Here is a 21298-nt window from a genome sequence, read left to right on the forward strand (position 1 = left end):
CCAGCGTACACCTTGCGTACACCCAAAACCACGGTGACTTTGAGATTTATCAATATCAATAATTTATCAAGTTTATTTTTTTATAAATCCCGATGTGCGCGTGGAAAAATGCGTACGCATATTTCTATGCCCATTTTGTGCGTACACAACGTTTATACATCTGGCCCCAGCTCAGGCCGTGGTGTGCACGTTTTGAGTTAGTGCGGGAATGCGCAGAAAAATTCCTAACACCACATAACGCACTGACAAACTAAAAGATATGATATATTATAACCCACTCTAAAAAAACAAAACAAAAAAACAAACAAAAACACAACATAGTAATTATAAACTTCAGTGTTTATTTTTATGCAACGTGGACTTCAATGTTTAATTTGTGTGACTTTACCAAAGCATTTGATTTGTAAGGATATGTATTCCTTCAGTTGCGAGCCTGTGCGCTTTACCCTGACGTTTCAGGATTATCCCCGGCAGGTGCGCACGGACTGGGTTCGGTAATGAAAGGCTTTCAATGACCAAAAAATAATTCAGACTGACAAAATAATAAAAATACATTCTTCTTCTTTTAAATGATAATAATAATACAAATAATAACGGCATCCTTCTTCTGAATAACAATAAGCGTCATTAATATAAATCATAATAATAATAATAATAAGAAGAAGAATAATAAGAATATTACAAATTGTCATGCAATTATTAATGTGAATGAATGGTACTTCACATCACATCATCATCATCATCACTATTCCTATATATATGACGTGATTCGAAACTGAATACTGATTCAACAGACGTGCTGTAAAATAATGCATTGTGATGGGTCATTCATTTCGGCTCCACGTCGGAAAAAAAAAGTTTCTCTTATTTGCTGTCTTCTGTGTGTCCATGCCGTAAAATGAGGGCGTGGGGGGAGCGGAGACTTGAATATTTAGGGGCGTGTTATTCTAATGATGATCATTTTCGGCCGCGGGATTTATCAAGGGCAGGCATTGCGTACACCTGGATTTCAAAGGTTCGCACAGCTTCATAAATCAGGCGGTGAGAGGAGTGTAAGTATAATCTTACGCCAACAACTGTAGTTTGACAAGCTACAAGCTACTCGTAAGTTCAAGTAGTTAAACTACAGTCAAGTTACCCTTTCGGAAAAGTAGTTAGGTAGACTACAAGTTACTATCAAAAAGTAGCTAGCTACATTGAAACTACTTTTTCTTTTTGAACAACTTAAATTATAAATAACTGAATAAGTGTCTGAGGAATATTTTAAGTAAAATATTTAGTGTTTAAAACAATGCAATACAATTATGATTTCAAAGAGTATTGTTTTATTACACACAACACTCAAATATCTCAGACTGTTTGTCAAAAGTGCAAAATTGCAACAAATAGCCTACAACATTGCAAGAACAAAATATACATCCAGCGTAAATTGCATGTAGAACATTTTCTCAAAAACACCGTTTGAACTTGGACAAATAAGGCCATGGGTAATTAACGTTAGTTGTTTCTCCATACTCCAAATCTGCCGTCACGTCTTGCTCCATCATGGATAATTATAATATGGGTGTGTCAACACACTTCTGTACGTCAGTGAACAGTTAGCCGCAAGATGCGTTATTAAACAACAAGTGGCGGTAATGGCAAAAAATTAGTTTGTAATCTAACAAGAAGAATATCCTTGCATTGCGCTGATTCACGCAGGCTCGACAAACGCAATGTAGCTTTTGCACTGTAGTTAGCTACTGGAAAAGCTACACTGTTTAAAAAGCAACGGAGCTACTGCCAAGCTACTGAAAATTGTAGTTAAGTTAGTAGCTTCGCTACTTGTAGTTAACTACTCCCCAACACTGATGTCACCGCATGCCAGGAATGACCCATCTACGCAAGAAAGATAAATGAGGGCCAATGTATCTAACACTCCCTATACCTCCCAAAGTGAAAAAAACTCACTTTAAAGTAATGAACGACATTTATCCCTCTAAAGAATTACTGAGACTTCGCTTTGGTATAGATGATAACGTCTTGGTTACGGATGTCGAATCGAACACCGATCAAACATCTCCGGGGGTCTTCTCCACGGGAAGAGCACCAGTTGACGAAGAGGTTCCACTTCAATGCGTAGAGGTGTCTCGTGGACGACGCTCTAGCGGAAGTGATGGTTGCCGGCACCGCAGGTGGCAGCGAACTCAAACCTGCCTCGTCCCATCCAGGAGCCATACGAGTAGCCTCCAGAGCTCGGGACTTCCTCTTCAGAACATGGTCATTGATAACAGAGCATATTTAAACAAAAAATAATAAAAACAAAATCTCAGCATGTTCAAAAGAGAAGAAAAAGAATATAGGGAAAAAAAGGAGAAGGAAGAAGCTAACTTATGTTTACCTTCCCCTTTTACAAATCTGGATTTGAAACGGCTACTGTTTTCTCTTTACAAAATATCATAATTTATCTTTTTTGAGAAACAACAACAAAAAAAAAACTTAATCATTTGCAGTACATTTTATCTAAAAATAAGTCACACAATACAATTATAATGTAAAAAAAATAAATAAATAAATAAATAAACAAAAAACACAAAATGTAATACTGACAATTAATATTAAAGGAATGGCAAGAAACAGACTGTATAATAATTCAAATCATCCTCTTGAAGAGGAAATGAGACATATGTCCCAATCTACCTTAAATCATACTTTTCTAATATAAACATTTTAAACCTTCTGTTACGTCCCCCTTACCGTCTAGGGGTTGCAAGGGGAAGTAACAAAAGAAAAAAAAACAAAAACAAAAAAACGGGCGAGAACACACTTCAATCCTCTGTCCCAGAGTGAAAATGACACCAGACAATATAAATGTCAATGAAAGGATTTTATTTACAAACAATATATTAAGAAAAGAGAAGAAAACATGAGTTCCTAGGGAGCAATGGCTCAGGGGAGAGCAAGGCCTAAAACAACAAACAAAACAGCCCACTAACTAAATTTAGGAGGAGTTCTAACTTACCTAAGAAGGGTTAAACAAAAAAGAAATAAACAACACAAACTTTCCTCAACTCCCTTACTATACAAAAAAACAGAGTCAAAACAGCATTCAAAGAAAAAGGCACTCACCCCCTACAGCTTCCCTTACAAAAGTAAATATTAAACAATAATTAAGCAAGAGTTCCAGGGCAACCAATTCCTTCTCAGTTTTTAGTGAGAACAAGATCTCTCAAGTCAGGCCACGGCTTAAGTGAGTTAGCCACTGCTAACTCCCAACCACAATCTCTGAAAATCAGCAGAGCGTTTCAACAGTTCAGTCTGGACCAGGGGAGAAGTGTGCTCTCCTCTGCAAACGCTGACTGCACGCTTATACTCTCCGTCTCAGGTAGATTCACAAATGAGTGTCAGGTGCTGATGATTAGGCCTGAGAGCGAGTAGAGAGAGAGAGAAAGAGAGACAGCAAGCAAACACAGGGAACACGACCACGCCCACTCTTTCAGAAACAGAGTAAATCAAAAAGGTTCAAAGAAAAAAATAAATAAATAATATAAACAAATAAATAAATGAATGAATACGTCCTTGGACGTAACACCCCCACCATTAAGAATACAGACCAGGAACCAAAGTACTATGTACTTACATAATCTTTCAAACTTTTAGACTTAAGTCTACACAATACCTAAATCTCCATCTCCCCAGCTCTGGAAAGGGCATCAGCCACGACATTATCAGAGCCCTTGATGTGCTGAATCTGGACATTGTAGTCCTGTAATTTGAGAGCCCAGCGCAACAAACGCTGGTTAGAAGAGGACATGTTAGAGAGAAAGATTAAAGGGTTATGGTCGGTATACACGGTTATTGGAACTGCACTGCTCCCAAGATACACTTCAAAATGTTGTAAGGCCCACAATAAAGCCAAGGCTTCCTTTTCAATGGTGCTATATGATTTCTGGTGTTTCAAGAATTTTCGAGAGAAGTAGGATACCGGATGTTCAACACCTTGAGGATCCTCCTGGATCAGCACAGCTCCAGCCCCAGAAGCACTGGCATCTACTTGCAGCTTAAAAGGCAGTTCAAAGTTAGGTGCGGCCAGCACAGGAGCATTGCATAGAAGATCTTTTGCTGCTTCAAAAGCTCTATCACACTCACAACTCCATTTGAAAGCTCTTGATGCACTTAACAAGTCTGTGAGGGGAGCAACTATTGATGAAAAGTTCCTGCAGAAGCCCCGGTAGTATCCTGACATCCCCAGGAACCGTCGAAGTTCACGTTTGTTACAGGGTTTTGAAAAGTTCAGAATGGCTTCTACCTTAGCTTCCACTGGCTTTACAAACCCATGGCCCACCTCTTTCCCCAGGTAGGTCACTGTGGCTTTTCCTACCTCACACTTTGCGAGGTTCAAGGTTAGCGAAGCACGTGCCAGTCTGTCAAAGACCATCTCCAAAGTTTCAATATGGTCTTCCCAGGTCTTGTTATAGAGCACAATGTCATCAAGATAAGCATCACAGTTAGGAACATCTCCAAGCACAATTTGCATAAGTCTCTGAAAAGTGGCTGGGGCATTTCGCATACCAAAGGCAAGGACGGAATACTGTAGGAAGTAATCTGTTGTGGCAAAAGCAGAGATTTCTGAGGCACGGGCAGTCAAGGGCACTTGCCAGTAACCTTTCAGCAGGTCCAACTTTGTGACAAATGTAGCTGACCCCACTCTATCCACGCAATCCTCCATACGGGGGAGTGGAAAGGAATCCGGTTTCGTTACCGCGTTGACTTTGCGGAAATCTGTGCAGAAACGAAAGGTGCCATCCGCCTTTGGGACCAGCAAACAGGGAGAACTCCAAGGACTTTGACTATGTTGGGCCAGGTCATGCTGTAGCATATATTCAACTTCAGTTTTCATTAGGTTACGCTTGGTTGGATTAACCCGGTAGGGATGCTGTTTAATGGGTTTAGCTTCCCCAACATCGATGTCATGTTTAAGGACTGAAGTTCTGCCTGGCACATCAGAGAACAGGGATGGGTAATGATGCATCAACTTAATAACTTGCTTGATCTGCTCAGGGTTTAAATGGGCAAGAAAGGAAGGCAAGTCTTCCAACACAGCAGAGTTTTGTAATCTTCCACCAGTTTGTACACTGGCTTGAAGGGTTTCTTCTACCTCTGACATATTAACTGCCACTGTCACAGGTAGAGCAGTTACAAGATTAGGTGGGGAGACAGGCTTTGAGTTACACACAAATCTCCTCAACATATTAATGTGACATACTCTAGTCTTCCGTCTCCTGTCAGGGGTATTAATCACATAATCGGTATTGCTAAGTTTCTCTTTCACCTGATATGGCCCGGAAAATTTGGCTTGTAAAGCTGAACCAGGTTCAGGCAGAAGTACAAGAACTTCATCGTTTGGCTGGAAACTACGAGAGACACTTCTCTTATCATAGTGTTTCTTCATCTTTGACTGAGTTACCATTAAATGCTCCAGAGCAAGATTGCGTGCCTGGTGCAATCGCTCCCGAAATGAACTAACATACTCAGGGATTGTTACTGGTACAGCATCCTTTGCTAGTAATTGTTCACTTAGCACTTTGAGAGGACCACGCACTGCGTGTCCGAAGACAAGATCTGCCGGACTAAAACCAAGTGACTCCTGCTCTGCTTCCCTAACAGCAAACAATAGGAATGGTAAAGCTTCAGCCCAGTCTTTCCCACTTGAGAGACAGTAGGTACGCAACATTGTCTTAAGTGTCTGATGGAATCTTTCCACAGCGCCTTGCGATTGTGGGTGATATGCGCTTGAGAGTACATGCTTAATTCCAAGGTGAGCCAATGTCTGAGTGAACAGTCTGGATGTAAAATTTGTGCCCTTATCTGTTTGCAAAACTCTAGGCAAACCAAAGGTGGTACAGAACTTGATCAGTTCTCGTATAATTACAGGAGCCTTGATAGAGCGCAGGGGAATAGCTTCAGGAAAGCGTGTGGCTGTGCACATAATGGTCAGGATGTACTCGTGTCCCGATTTTGACTTGGGTAGCGGACCAACACAGTCAAGCAACAAACGTTCAAATGGCTCTCGCATAACAGGTATGGGATGTAATGGAGCAATGGGAAGCTTCTGATTCGGCTTACCGGCTAATTGGCAAGCAGCGCACGAGCGGCAGAAGTTAGACACAGCGGATTTTAACCCAGGCCTGAAAAAGTAGCGAGACACACGTCGAAATGTCTTTGTGACACCCAGATGGCCGGAGAGCACATGCTCGTGAGCGATTTTCAAAACATGCTCTCTATACGGTTGAGGCAAAACAATCTGGAAAACCTCATTGAGGGCAGTATGGGCTTTTGGCCTCCATCTGCGCATTAAAACTTGATTGTCCCAGAAATATTCTACCCTATCATTGGACTTCCTTTTGCGATCTACGATAGACTCAATGCACCTGGTTAACGAGGGATCTGTTTTCTGAGAAGCCGCTAAACGATCTCTGCCTACCCCTGCGACAGGATTCAGTTTTGGCACCGTCTCTACATTTGCGTCTTCGTTCACATCAACCTTTTCTGCCTTTGAGTCATAATCTTTAGAACTGTCCAGAAAGGACTCCGAGAGGTCAACTACATCTCTGAATTTTTGTGCCTGGGCACGCGTCACTGCGCACGCGGGAAAAACAGCGGAAAAGCATGGTGCTACTTTTGAACAATCATTTGGGTTCGGGTCACTAATTACCACTGGCCGCGGAAAAACATCTCCACCAGCAAGATCGTTTCCCAGGATTAAATCTACTCCGTCAACGGGTAAACGTGAACAAACCCCAAGTCTTACAGGACCTGTAACCAAATCTGACTTTAAGTACAGGTCATGTAGGGGGAGACTGAGACACTGCATACCTATTCCTCGTATCAAAACGTCAGCACCTGCATAATTAGACAGCGAAGGCAATAATTCTTCCCGAATAAGTGACTGGACTGATCCAGTGTCTCTCAAAATCTTCACTGAGTTTCCCTTAGAGTCAGTTGAATGAGACACTGTGCCATCCAGCAGAAATGGCTGATACCCACAAGTAACAGTGGTGGAATTATCGCAGTCATCTAACGTATGCACCAAAGCTGCACTTTTTGGACGTGACGCAGCAACTTTTTGTTTCCAAGCCCTACAATCGGAAATGAGGTGATTTGGGTCCAGGCAAAAAAAACAGACTCGTTTATCAATACCTTTCTTACGAAGCGAGCTAGACGGGGTCTCAGTTTTAGCACGAGAAAAGACACGACTCTTCTCCCGAGTAAAACTCTCATCAGGTAAAGGCAATACATTACGCCTCGCAGTGGTGAACACATTTCTATGTGTTAGTGCAAATTCGTCAGCTAACACAGCCGCATCGATAAGAGACGCCACTTTTTGGTCATTTAAATGTACCTCTACACTTTCGGGTACACAATTCTTGAACTCTTCAAGTAGAATTAACTCCTGAAGATGTTCAAGAGTTGTAATTCGACTAGAGAAACACCACTTTTCAAAAAGTGTGCGTTTCTCTCGGGCAAACTCGACATACGTTTGTTTGGCAGTTTTAGCGTGGGAGCGGAATTTCTGCCTGTACGCCTCTGGCACTAATTCATAAGCCCTCAAAACAGCGGCTTTGACGGTGTCATAGTCAAGAGACTGTTCCAGTGGCAGAGCAGAGGAGACTTCCTGGGCTTTCCCAGTGAGACTGCACTGCAAAAACAGGGCCCAGATATCTTTTGGCCAGTTCAATTTTGTGGCTATCCGCTCAAAAGTGACGAAGTACGCGTCCACTTCACTCTCTCTGAACGGTGGTACCAGTTTGAGATACTTACTGACATCAAAGTTTGCATTAGGCTCACCTGCATGTGAACTTTGAGCAGCAGCAGACGACAAGCTACTAGAAGATTGTGACCGAAGCAAAGGGACAGATCTATCTTCCCGTGACCGAGGCAAGGGGACAGGTCTATCTTCCCGTTCCGGCCCTTTCACCTCAAACTGGCGTCGTTGTAAATCGCGATCAGTCTCCGCTTCTATGACGCGCAGTTTAACGAGTAAGGTTTCACGCTCCTCTTGCTTGATACGAAGATCTAGCTCTTTCATTTTAATTGCCACTGCCGGATCGAAAGAAGCTACTGCAGGAGGGCCCTCGTCTAACACAGCTGCCGCTGCCATGTCAGAAGAACCCTTCTCCATAGCACCGTATTCTGGTAAAATACCAGTTTCCACAAGCCTATCACGCAATTCTTGCTTAATAATTTTCTTCGCTGCTTCCTTAGGGACACTAATATTAAAAAAGTCAGCTATCAACAATAAATCGACTTTTCGACAACGTTCAAAGACCTCTGTGGTAGGCTGGAGAGTAAATGCAATCAAATCAAAGTCCATCTACCACAGTTTCCTCACCCACCAAAAAAACTGCCAAACAGCACGAAAAAAGGAGACTTACCCCAAATAGATGAGTCTCTTCCCAAATTAGCTTAAACGAAGAGACGAGCCCCCACTTGTTACGTCCCCCTTACCGTCTAGGGGTTGCAAGGGGAATAACAAAAGAAAAAAAAACAAAAACAAAAAAACGGGCGAGAACACACTTCAATCCTCTGTCCCAGAGTGAAAATGACACCAGACAATATAAATGTCAATGAAAGGATTTTATTTACAAACAATATATTAAGAAAAGAGAAGAAAACATGAGTTCCTAGGGAGCAATGGCTCAGGGGTGAGCAAGGCCTAAAACAACAAACAAAACAGCCCACTAACTAAATTTAGGAGGAGTTCTAACTTACCTAAGAAGGGTTAAACAAAAAAGAAATAAACAACACAAACTTTCCTCAACTCCCTTACTATACAAAAAAAAACAGAGTCAAAACAGCATTCAAAGAAAAAGGCACTCACCCCCTACAGCTTCCCTTACAAAAGTAAATATTAAACAATAATTAAGCAAGAGTTCCAGGGCAACCAATTCCTTCTCAGTTTTTAGTGAGAACAAGATCTCTCAAGTCAGGCCACGGCTTAAGTGAGTTAGCCACTGCTAACTCCCAACCACAATCTCTGAAAATCAGCAGAGCGTTTCAACAGTTCAGTCTGGACCAGGGGAGAAGTGTGCTCTCCTCTGCAAACGCTGACTGCACGCTTATACTCTCCGTCTCAGGTAGATTCACAAATGAGTGTCAGGTGCTGATGATTAGGCCTGAGAGCGAGTAGAGAGAAAGAGAGACAGCAAGCAAACACAGGGAACACGACCACGCCCACTCTTTCAGAAACAGAGTAAATCAAAAAGGTTCAAAGAAAAAACTAAATAAATAATATAAACAAATAAATAAATGAATGAATACGTCCTTGGACGTAACACCTTCTTTAAAATTGCACAATATGATTGCTTTCTTTAATTATTACAGGTAAATTATTCCACAGCCTTACCCCATTGACAGATATGGACATGCTTTTGAGTGTGGTACGTGCAATTGATTGGGAGAGATTTCCTCTCCTTCTTAAATTATATCTACTATCTCTTTCCTTAAACCATTTTTGAATATTATTAGGAAGTACTTTGTTTTTAGCTTTGTACATAATTTGTGTAGTCTTAAGATCCACTATGTCTTCAAATTTTAGTGTTTGCAAAGTTAAAAATAAATCATTTGTATGTTCATAATAACCAACATTACAGACTATTCTAATTGCCTTTTTCTGCATTGTGCATATTGTCTTAAGGGTGGTAAGTATTGCCCCACACTTCTGTACAGTAGTGCAAATAAGGAAGAAAAAGCGTGCAGTATAAAGTATACATTGTATCTCGATTCAATATATGTCTCACTTTACAAAGTATACCATTTATCCTTGCCAATTTAGAACTAATATAGTTGACGTGAGGTTTCCAGCATAGTTTATGATCAATTATTACTCCTAAAAACGAGTTTTCATAGACTCTTTCTAATCTGGAATTATCACACAGTACTTCAATAGTTAAATCTTCGGGAATTCTACGTTTCCCAAAGATCATAAATTTAGTTCCCTTTCGTAGTCACTTCGACTTACGTCAGAAGTGACGGAGATTGGGGGTTTCGCATAGAAAGCCAATCCTCTTCGAGTATTTAAAAACGAGCCAATGGCGTGCAATGCCTTGGGGCTGCGGAAATTTGCATAGCGTACTCCGCCCTACTCCGTGAGTATAAAAGGAGGAAGTGAACGCAACCGCAGTATGTTTTCGCTTCGGAGCCAAGAGAACCTCTTCACTCCTGAAAGCCATTCTCACTGTTCAAGACTCTTCGAGACGAGCGTCCTCTTCAGTGTTGGTGTGACGGCGGTACCCAGCGAGTTTCTGCATTGCCTGCGATCTGAGCAGTGGTCTGCCAGACTTTGCGCTTCTCCCTGGTCGCCTCAGCGCTGAAAGAGTGAATTTCCTCCTCTCTTTAAGTGAAAGAGCTGCATGCGGCACGTCTTTTTAAAGACGACTCGCCCGTGTTCTTCTGGGTGCGTTCGTCTCATGTCATTTTCTGATGGTCGCGATCGCTGCTCTGTGTGTGCCTGGGCTTCAGCATGCAGAGCAGCGTTCGCGGATGTCTCATGTTCCTTCTGAATGGGAACATGAGCATCTCTACACTGTGATCGAGACTCAATGATCTGATAGTGAGAGTCCCCGTGTCCGTTACTCGTTCTGCTTCTTAAAATAGAAGCTGTTCGACTCGCGGATAGGGTGATATGACGGTGAATGTGTGACAAAAAACCCCGACGTTAGTTCCTCGGGTCACACCCACCGCTCAGTGTTAGAGCCAGTGAGCGCTGTATCGCTTCAGACGTCTGCCTCTCTGAGGTACCGTCTGTTTCGCTCGGCGCTCCAGGGAGTGATGCGATGACGATCGCAGCATCACAAGGCGGGCTTGACTCCTCGGGAAGTGAGGATGCGGCCGCGTTGCCTCCCTCGGGAGCGTCGGCGTCGCCGTGTCTGATCCCGCGATGATGGCCGTGCTATCTCGGGCCTCCGTGAGCATCGGGTGGGGGTGGAACTCCGCCCTATCCCGATCTCTCGTGGCTGGATAATTGGTTTTTGGGTAACGCTGCCGCCTTACGGCCACGGCCAACCCCAATTTCCTTTTTTTCCCCGAGTTGCATGCGGAACTGACACGCACTGAAAAAAAATAAAAAAGAGCGTGCTTCAGTTCCCGGCCCTTCCTCCCCTCGGCGATGCGGCTGTCTGTGGGTACGCTGGGGCTCCCCCGGTCAACCGGCGGTTGCTCTCAGATGCCCCTCCAAAGCCTATGGGTTCTCGTCGTCTATGGCGGCGCGATTCTGTAGAGCGGCGGGACAGGCAGCCTCCGCCCGGCATATGATGAGCACTTACAAAGCTAGCTGCTCAGGAATGTGCACGAGGAGGGGACGGACCAAGCGAGCTGCGAGCCTGCCGCCTACCTTGCCCTTAAACGGGTCACGGAGGCGGTCGCTCGCTCCCTTGGTCAGGTGATGCCCACCGCTGTGGTCCAGGAGCTTCATCCAAATGTTCGGCGGTGCGGTCCAGGACTTTGCCCAGCACTTCTCGACCGCCTAGGAGCAGACGAAGGCGGTTTCTCTGCCCCGACGGCCAGCTGCTGCCTCCAACCAGCCGTCGGCTCAGACGCCTCCGCCAGCTCGCCGCCGAGGACGCCCCCCTGCGGCTCCCTTCCCTCCCACGCGGCCCCAGCAGCAGCCTTCAGCCGGTTCGCGTCGCGGAGGAGGCCACAGGTAAGCGTCCCCCCCCCCTCAGGCCGTGTGCCCCGCTAAACGCCAGGCGAAGCGATGTTCCTGAGGCGGGCCGCTCAGTGATAGTGTCATGTTTTTTCTCAGGAGGCGGTAGCAGGGCCCCTCCTTCCCCGGTGGAGGGCCGGTGGAGAATCTTTTGTTCTAGCTATCTCCTTGAGCTGGTTGAGGAAAAGCTGACACTGTCATTGAGCACACAGACTGGAATGAGCGAGCACGACGTCCAGTGCGTCGCCCTGTTCATTCCTCTCTGTCTCTTTTGTCTCTGTAAGGATTTTGTTAAAATTATTATGGACTCAGTGAACACCAGAATGGATAATGCTTTTAAGGAATTACAAGAGCTAAAAGCAAGTTTACAATACACACAGAAGGATGTAGACGATCTTAAAGTCACTCAAGCTAAACAGTTGGAACATGAAAAAATCACAGAAACTGATTTAGTGAAAATGTACGAGAGTATACAAGTTATGTGTGAAAATCAAGAACATCTGGAAAGTCAATCAAGAAAAAATAATATTGTGATTGATGGAGTTCCTGAATCCACTGGCGAATCCTGGGCAGACTCTGAAGAAAAAGTGAAGGACATTTTGAAGCAGAAACTACAACTACAAAGAGACATGGAGATGGAGCGAGTATACCGTATAGGAAAGCTTGATGCTGCTAGAAGTAGACCGAGATCTATGGTTGTTAAATTTTTGAACTTCAAGGACAAAGTTGCTGTTATGCAAAGAGTAAAGAACCTCAAGGGCACAAAAATTTTCATCAATGACGACTACACGGATGCTGTGCGGCTAAAAAGAAAGGAATTAATGCCAAAGTTAAAAGAAGCACGAGATAAAGGCAACGTTGCCTACCTCAGACACGACAAACTTATTATCCACTCCCGTAATAGCACCCCTGAGTAACTTCTGCGCAACTCTTGAGGTATGATAGCACATTAAACTCATGTACTCATTACCAAGAAAAGGTTTAAGACTAGCACATATTAACATAAACAGTCTTAGGAATAAAATTAACGAAGTTGCTGAACTGCTAAATAAGTTTAAAATACACATTCTTGCTATTTCAGAGACCCACTTAGACTCATCTTTTGATGACACAGAACTATATATTGAAGGTTATGTAGCAAATGCAACATTTAATAATATACATAAAATGTATTTAAGGGGGCCGAAGGCCAATTTAGCTCAAAGGGAAATGATTCATTGATTTGCAATGAATCTATGGAACCGAATCACTGAACCGAGCAAATGACTCGCTTAGAATTCATTTGAACGGGCCGTAATTATAACCAAATCTATAGTGAAACACTATGTCTTAGCAAGGTAACTTTAGATCGAACAGTACAAGACATTAAATGTGCAAACACGACACAAGAAGATTTATCTTTTCAAATATATGGAAGACTTTATTAGCTATTCTAAACACAACTAAACATAATCACGCACACACACACACACACACATTCATACAGTCGCGAAAGGGAAAGAGTGAGTTGGAAAGAGTGAGAGAGAAAGTTTCAACTTTCTATATGAACGTAAGACATAACCTGAAAGGACCACCAAGCATTAATTTGAACCTTCATTTCTTAGAGAGGTTATTCAATTAACATTAAAGCACCAGTTCAGTTAGAGCCTGGAGTACTTGCGCTTTGTAGTGGCTGAGGGAATTCCCTTTGTCTGCGTCGCGTCGAAGGGGGGTTTCCCGGCCGGGTCCGTTGCATGGTTTGTTGTCTTTGAAGTGCAGGGATGGAAGTTTCGCCGCTGGTCACGTGTGATTAGCAAGCGAATGAGAGTCTTTTCCAATTCGAAGCGCGTTGCAAACTTAACTTTGAAACGAGACTTTTACGAAAAAGGAAAGAAAGGAAATAAATGAAAGTAAGGCGAGTCGGGTGGCTTGACTGAGCTGAATTGTAACCCTGATCTTGATGGATTATTCGTCTGCTGGTCGAATTTGGTGTAGAAGCATGCGAACATGTTCTTTGTTTCAGAGATAAGCACGAACAGAACACTCTCTTGCTGGTTTTAGAGAGAGGCGCGAACTTAACAGTTACAGAACTGAACGAACTGAACTAAAATCTGACAAATCTGCAAAAATCATCAAAATCTGAACATGAGGTCCTTTGTTCGGATCTTTAACTTAAACTCTAGTCCAACCTCCAAGAAACTTCAGGCCAATGGGTAATGGCATGATCTCAGGAGGTGGATCTACTTCTTGCTTTATCATAATTTATGCATGGTCTGTGAGCTGGTCTCCAGCACTTAGCAGAGACAAAAGACCATGGTTTTAACCTTATGATAATTATAATCATAAAACAAAACCTTTTACTTAGATTTCAATCAAGCCATCTTTTGAATTACGAGAATACGGTTCGTTTAAGAGCAAACGAGGCATTCACACTTCTAATGGTTGTATAACAATTACAAGAGTTAATAGTTAACAACAATTACATGGTTATTATGTGATCTAAGCATAATAACACATGAAGTGTAGGAACAACAACAATTATGATTGGTTATAGGTCCAAGAATTGTTCTGTGGTGAGTTTATATGATTTTATGTGTGAGATCTCCGATCTCAACCGCAAGGTTACTGCGAGTTCAACTCGTAAGGGGGACGAGGAGATGTGTTCTGTGGAACATCTCTGTCAGGGGATCAAAGGGGTCTTGGTTGTGAGCCTCTCGTTCCACCATTTTGGAGCCCATTTGTCTTAGTAAACATTAACATATTGACACGTTTCCTCCTGTGGCATTCTGTTGCTATCTGCAGGACCATAAAAGTCTTCGGAGGGGGGGGGGAGGGTTATTGTCCCCCCAAAGCAATCCCTCGGTGCCGTTCTGTGACTCTGGAATGTGGGCTCCAGAACTTGGAGTGTTGAAGCCATGTGAATTAATCCCATGAGAGATTAATTTGATTAAGTTGTGTTTGATTCGCCTTGATTCCCTACAGTTACAACATATATAGAAATGACAGAAATGGTTTTGGTGGTGGAGTTGCTTTTTATATTCTGAGTCATTTACCAGTAAAGTTAAGAACTGATTTAATGAGTTTATATTGAAACATTATGGTTGCAAATGCATCTACCTCATCGAAAGTCGACTCTTTTGTGTTGCTGCTACCGGCCACCAAGTGCGAATTATGAATATCTTGACTCTATGTGTAAAATGTTGGATATGAATACTAATGCAAGTCAGGACATTTATTTTATGGGTGACTTGAACATTGACTGGTTTGCTAAAGATTGCCACTTGAAAAGAAAACTGTTAACAACTACAAATGCATGTGGACTTACTCAACTGATAAATAAGCCCACAAGAATATGTTTCAAGAATGATGGTTTTAGAACATCTACTTGTATAGATCATATTTTTACAAACCGTCCTGAACTATGTAAAAATATACTGTCTATTCCTACTGGTAGCAGTGATCATAATTTGATAATTTCTGCGTTGACAGCCAAGCTGAGTGGATCAGGAAATGCAGTCTTATTAAAAAGATCGTATAAGTTGTTTAAAAATGACAAGTTTATTGAAGATGTTCAAGCTATATGCTGGTCTGATGTGTTGGCTGCTAGTAACCCAGAAACGGCTCTATTTATATTTAACAAGCTATTCTTGTCATTGATTGATAAACATGCACCTTTAAAGAAGTTTACTGTTAGAAACAAAGTCACACCTTGGTTGGATGATGAATTGAAAAAGTCTATGAAAATAAGATGTCAAATGAAAAGAACAGCAGTTACTACAGGAAATAAATGTGATTGGGACCTATATCGTAAAATGAGAAATTCTGTTGCTAAACTTAATAAAAAAAAGAAGAAAATCTATTTTGAGAATCATGTTAAAAACATAGGTAATGATAATAGAAAGTTATGGAATGTTCTAAATCAATTGTCTGGTAAGAAAAATAAAATAAATCCATCTTTTTTGGAAACAGGGGATAAGTTTATAACTAAGCCAACAGATATTGCAAACCATCTTAATGATTATTTTATAAAAAAAGTAGATAAACTAAGAGAAAATATGCCTACTCTAAGTAATGATATATCTCATTTATTAATAAGAAATGAATTGATGAAAAATAAAAACTTAAGGTTTGAACTACAAAGGGTAAATATAGATCAAGTAAAGTATCTTTTAAAAACCTGCAAAAATAAACCACCAGGTGTCGATGGTCTTGACAGCAGGCTTCTGAAACTAGCTGCTGACTTTATTGCCCCTGCTTTAAATCATATTACTAACCTTAGTTTTAGCTGCTGTACCTGCCCACAGGCATGGAAGCAGGCTAAAATAGTTCCTCTGCCAAAAGATAAAAAACTGTCTTTCTCTGGTTCCAACATTCGCCCGATAAGTATATTACCTGTATTATCTAAAATACTTGAGTCTATAGTACACGATCAAATTAATAATTATTTTTATACTAATGATTTATTAACAGATTTTCAGCATGCATACAGAAAAAGTCACTCCACTGCCACTGCACTGACTCACATGTCAGATGACTGGCTTAGAGAGACTGAAAAGAGAAATATTACAGGTGTTGTATTTTTAGATTTTTCTGCTGCTTTTGACATCATAGATCACGACCTGCTATTAACAAAATTATCCTGTTACGGTTTTGAGAAATCTGCAATCACGTGGATGTACAGTTACTTGTCAAATAGAACACAGACAGTGTTTTTTAATGGCAGTCTCTCAGGTATCAGAAATATTACATGTGGAGTACCCCAAGGTAGTTGTCTGGGTCCATTGTTATTTAATATTTTTACGATTGATTTACCATATATTTTACAGAAGGCTAACATTGTTATGTACGCTGACGATTCAACTATATATACATCAGCAAGTACACAAATGGAATTACAAACGGTTTTAAATAAAGAATTACAATATGTAGTAGATTGGGTCGAATTAAATAAATTGGCATTAAATATTGTAAAAACTAACTGCATGATTCTAGGTTCAAATTATAATATTAATAAGAATCCTGTAATTAATATTAAGATTAACAACACAGTTATTGAACAGGTGCATGAGACTAGACTGCTGGGTGTAATAGTTGACTCTAGATTATCATGGAAAAAACATATTAGTAATATTATTGCAAAAATGGGAAGAGGTATATCCATTATGAGAAGACATGCAAATTTCTTAACTTCGAATATTAGGAATTATGTGATGAAAGCACTAATATTGACATATCTCGACTATTGCCCAGCAGTTTGGTCAAATGCCACTGGGGGATATATGAATAGATTACAACTTATACAGAATAGAGCCGCTCGTGTAGCACTTAGGTGCAGCTATAGGAGAAATATAATATTAATGCACAAGGATCTTAATTGGTTGTTGGTCGAAGATAGATTGTTGTATTCATTGTTAATTTTTATAAGAAATATTTCTAATTCAAAATTTCCTTCTGTCTTGTTCAAGCATCTTTCTTTCAGTGTAGAAAATCACCAGTATAGTACTAGACATGCAACTAAAGGTAATTTCACTTTACCCATAGTAAGAACAAATGCCATAAAAAATACTGTTGTGTTTAGAGGTATGAAAGAATGGAATTATTTGCCAAAACATATCCTGCTTACTAATGATGCCAATAAATTCAAATTATATGTAAAACAACATTTGTCAAAATATTATAACTGAATGTTTATATTTATTTAGATATGTGTGCGATTATGTATGCGTGTAGGTATGTTTATGGGTGTAAGTGTATAATGTGGTTTTATATTTGTGTGTATTTTTATACCTGTATGAGGGTACATATGTATGTTGATATGTGTTCATATTGTATATGTTTTTGTATTATGTGTTTGTGTATTTTCTTTTAATGTACATACTTTTTTAGGACCCCAGGAAGAATAGCTGCAGCATTGCTGTAGCTAATGGGGATCCTTTCAATAAAACAAACAAACAAAACAAAACTCTGAGGGTGCGGAGGGGAGCGTGTGCCGTCCCCCGACTACACCACTCCCCTCCACCTCTATCGCCAGACCCCCGGCAGAACAGACCCCCGTGGAACGCTCTGCCTTCCCTGGTCTCTTCTGTCGGGGAACGGGGATCGACTGTGCATCCGCACAGGGTAACTCCTGTGCGCATGCCGGTCTCCCTGTACCGCTGCCCCTCCGGGGGGACGTCTGTGGTTCGCATGACTCCGCTGGTTCAGTTCCTGGGAGCCCGGCTAGAGCTCCCCGGCCTGTCCCGCTGCGTCATCAGAGCGATCAGATTCGGCTACGCGACTCAGTTCGCGAGGTCTCCTCCCCGCTTTAGGGGAGTTCGCTCCACGGTGGTCGGTGGCTATGCCCCGGTCACGAGAGCGGAGATTGCACCCTGCTGGCGAAGGGTGCAATCGAGACGGTCCCTCCAGGCGAGGTGAGGCCCGGGTCTACAGCCCATACTTCACTGTCCCCAGAAGACCGGTGGGTTACGGGCAATCCTGAATCTGCGCATTTTTGAGCCGTACTCTCCTTCGACTGCCGTTCAAAATGCTCACAGCCAAACGCATTTTCGAATGCGTTTGGCTTCAGGATTGGTTTGCAGCAATCGACCTGAAGGACGCGTACTCTCAAGTCTCCATATCGCCTCGACACAGACCGCTCTCGGTTTGCCTCGAGGCCAGGCATCAATACACGGTTCTCCCTTTCGGGTTAGCTCTGTCCCCTCGCGTCTTCATGAATATCGTCGAGGCAGCCCTTGTTCCCCTTCGCGAACACGGGGTTCGCACCCTGATTTATCTCGACGACTGGCTGTTACTGGCACACTCTCGAGAACAGGTTTGCGAACACAGAGACTTGGTGCTCCGGCACCTAGCCCGTCTGGGCCTTCGGGTCAACCGGGGAAAGAGGTAACTTTGCCCCGTGCAGAGGATCTCTTTTCTCGGCATGGAGATAGACTCGGTCGCCATGTCCGCGCAGCTCACGAACGAGCGCGCGCACTCACTGCTGACTTGTCTTCGACAGTTCAAGGGCAAGAGTGCGGTTCCACTGAAACTATTTCAGAGGCTCCTGGGGCATATGGCATCCGCGGCAACGCCGCTCGGTTTGCTTCATATGAGACCGCTTCAGCTGTGGCTTCGCGATCGAGTCCCGAGGTGGGCATGGCATCGCGGTTCGCTCCGAGTTCCAGTGACTCCAGCATGCCGCTGAACCTTCTTCCCGTGGTCGAACCTCAGCTTCTTACGGACCGGCGTCCCTATTCAGCGAGTTTCCAGGCATCTCGTTGTCTCCACGGATGCGTCTACCACGGGTTGGGGTGCCATGTGCAATGGGCATGCAGCCGCCGGTTCCTGGAAAGGAACCCAGCGCCTCATGCACATCAATTGCCTCGAGCTGCTGGCAGTACGGCTCGCCCTGCACCGCTTCCGAGCGTTGCTCACGGGCCAGCACGTGCTTGTCCGCTCAGACAACACTACGGCAGTAGCGTACATAAACCACCAGGAGGGTCTACGCTCACGCCGGTTGTCGCAGCTCGCCCGCCACCTCTTGTTATGGAGTCAGAAGCACCTGAGGTCCCTTCGTGCAGTATACATTCCTGGAGACCGGAACCTGGCAGCCGACGAACTGTCACGGGTCCGTCCTATCTCCGGCGAATGGCGACTCCATCCCCAGTCGGTCCAGCTGATTTGGGACCAGTTGGGGGAGGCACAGATAGATCTTTTCGCCTCTCGGGACTCAGCCCACTGCGCCCAGTTTTATTCCCTGACCGAGGGTACGCTCGGTTCAGATGCGCTGGCGCACAGCTGGCCACGGGGCCCACGCAAGTATGCGTTTCCCCCAGTGAGCCTCCTTGCACGGGTGTTGTGCAAGATCAAGGAGGACAAGGAGCAGGTCTTGCTGGTAGCCCCCTATTGGCCCACCAAGACGTGGTTCTCCGAACTCATGCTCCTCACGACAGCACCTCCTTGGCCTATTCCTCTGAGACAGGACCTTCTCTCTCAGAGACGGGGCACTCTGTGGCACCCTCGTCCCGATCTTTGGAGGCTGCACGTGTGGCTCCTGGACGGGACGAGGCAGGTTTGAGTTCGCTGCCACCTGCGGTGGCGGCAACCATCACTTCCGCAAGAGCGTCGTCCACGAGGCACCTCTATGCGTTGAAGTGGAACCTCTTCGTCAATTGGTGTTCTTCTCGTGGAGAAGACCCCGGAGATGTCCGATCGCGCTCGTGCTTTCCTTCCTGCAAGAAGGGTTGGAGCGCAGGCTGTCGCCCTCCACCCTTAAGGTTTATGTCGCGGCCATTGCCGCTTCTCATGAAGCAGTGGAAGGTAAGTCCTTAGGGAGGCACGACCTGGTCATCAGGTTCCTGAGGGGAGCAAGGAGGCTGCATCCGCCTCGTCCTCCCCTCGTACCCTCTTGGGACCTCTCGGTAGTTTTAAATGCTCTGCAGAGGCCTCCCTTTGAGCCTTTGCAATCAGTAGAGTTAAAGTTTCTGTCCATGAAGACAGCACTCCTGGTTGCATTGGCCTCCATCAAGAGGGTGGGGGACCTGCACGCCTTCTCAGTTGACGAAGCGTGCCTAGAGTTCGGGCCAGCTTACTCTCACGTGATCCTGAGACCCCGGCCTGGATATGTGCCCAAGGTTCCCACCACTCCCTTCCGGGACCAGGTGGTGAACCTGCAAGCGCTGCCCCTGGAGGAGGCAGACCCAGCCTTGGCACTGCTCTGTCCGGTACGTGCTCTCCGCACCTATGTCGACAGAACGCAGTGTTTCAGGACCTCAGACCAGCTCTTTGTCTGTCATGGAGGGAGCCAGAAGGGAAGGGCTCTCTCAAAGCAACGGCTGTCCCACTGGATAGTGGACGCCATTGCTTTGTCTTACCAGCAGCAAGGCCGTCCGTGCCCCCTTGGTTTGACGGCCCATTCCACTCGGAGTGTGGCCTCCTCTTGGGCTTTAGCGCACGGCGCTTCGCTAACAGACATCTGCAGAGCTGCAGGCTGGGCGACACCCAACACCTTCGCCAGATGCTATAATCTGCGAATTGAACCGGTGTCCTCTCACGTACTCGTTTCCACAGCCGGTACTGGACCCGCTCAGGTGTCTTCGCTTGCTCGCCATTCCACTCCCCGGACTGGATAAGTGCAATATCTCCTCAGTTCTTCCATTGAAGTCTTGAGTCCTCCGGCACCGACGATGCGGCACCACTGCTGTTGCTCTGGATGCTGGCTAGGTGCCTCCATGTGCACGGTTCCCCATGGTAACCGTCTCATGTGTATTTTCCACTGTAAGCCTCTCTGAGCATGTGTCTTCCCTTGGCAAGCCATCTGCCACCCCTGGAGTTAAATTTTAGTAGCCACCTGTGGTTGGTGCTCCAGTGTTCCCATATGCGTTCCTATGTGGCCATATGCGTATTTGTAAGTCCTCCCTTAGGTAGGCAACTGGTAGCATGTCCCTCCCGGGATATGTTTCCCAGTGTTCCTTGGTAATCCTGTGTCAAAGTGGGATCCCCCCCCCCAAAAAAAAAAAGGAGGGTCCAGACTTTCGCAGGGCACTGGTAGACAGCTTGAAGATGGCGTGATGGCACAGACCCCCAATCTCCGTCACTTCTGACGTAACTCGAAGTGACTACGAAAGGGAACGTCTCGGTTACGGATGTAACCCTCGT

The sequence above is a fragment of the Pimephales promelas genome, chromosome 6, assembly GCF_988280905.1.
Source record: "Pimephales promelas chromosome 6, fPimPro1.hap1.1, whole genome shotgun sequence".
Classification (NCBI taxonomy): Eukaryota; Metazoa; Chordata; class Actinopteri; order Cypriniformes; family Leuciscidae; genus Pimephales; species Pimephales promelas.